Raw genomic sequence first — 1,192 nt, forward strand, 5'->3', positions numbered from 1 at the left:
ATGGCTGCTGCTCTCTGCAGGTAAAAACACACAACACCTCCACCTGCTTTGGGAAACAGATTCACTCTGAATCTGAAGCTGAAATGTTTTATTTGAGCTGCTGAAAAAAATGTACAGCAGCAAAGATAAACATAATACTGCCTGGTATCTTCCTAGTACCAGAACCAGGTATTCATTTGGTACATACCTGGTACTTAAAGGGTACAAAACCAACTATTTACCCAGTACATACCTGATATTTACCTACAGGGTACAAAACCAGGTGCATAACTGATACCTACTGGGTAAAAAACTGYCTACTTCCCAACTAWGTACCTCAYATTAACCTGGTATTTTCAYTGTACAWAACCATGTATTTAAAAGGTACATACCTGTCACTACTAGGTACAAAACAATCTACTAGTCAGCTACGTACCTGGTGTTTACCTATACTTACAGGGTACAAAACCAGGTATTTTACTGGTACATAACTGGAGCCAACTGTGTACAGAATGATCTATTTGTCAACTACATCCCTGATATTTACCTGGTACTTGCAGGGTACAAAAACAGGTATTCATCTGGTACATACCTGGTACTTACAAGGTACAAAACCATTTATTTACCCACCTGAAATTTACCTGACACCTACAGGATACAAAACCAGGCGCATAACTACCTACTGGGTACAAAACTGCCTACTTCCCAACTATGTACCTTATATTCACCTGGTATTTTCATTGTACAAAACCACGTATTTAATAGTTACGTGCCTGTTACATACTAGGTACAAAACAATCTACTTGTCAGCTATGTACCTGGTATTTACCTGGTACAGGGTACAAAACCATCTTACATGTACATACAAAATACATATGTGATATTTACCTGGTACTTACAGGGTACAAAATCAGTTTTTTAACTGTTAGGTACTTGGTACATATCTGGTATACGCCTGCTTTGTATCTGCTGCGTATGTTGAACGTAGTTGACACGTACCTGGTGTGTATATAGTAAGTACTGGGTTGTATCACAGTATATATTGCTGCTAAATGTACTGAAGTGGTTTTCTGATGAATATTGTAATTATTACAGCAGCAGCACTTAGCAGCTCTGCTTCAGAGCCCTGAAAGGAAGGCATGAAAAGGCCAGGAAATGTCAGACACACACACACACACACACACACACGCACACACACACACGCACACACACA

Source organism: Austrofundulus limnaeus, unplaced genomic scaffold (genome assembly GCF_001266775.1).
Source record: "Austrofundulus limnaeus strain Quisiro unplaced genomic scaffold, Austrofundulus_limnaeus-1.0 Scaffold425, whole genome shotgun sequence".
Classification (NCBI taxonomy): Eukaryota; Metazoa; Chordata; class Actinopteri; order Cyprinodontiformes; family Rivulidae; genus Austrofundulus; species Austrofundulus limnaeus.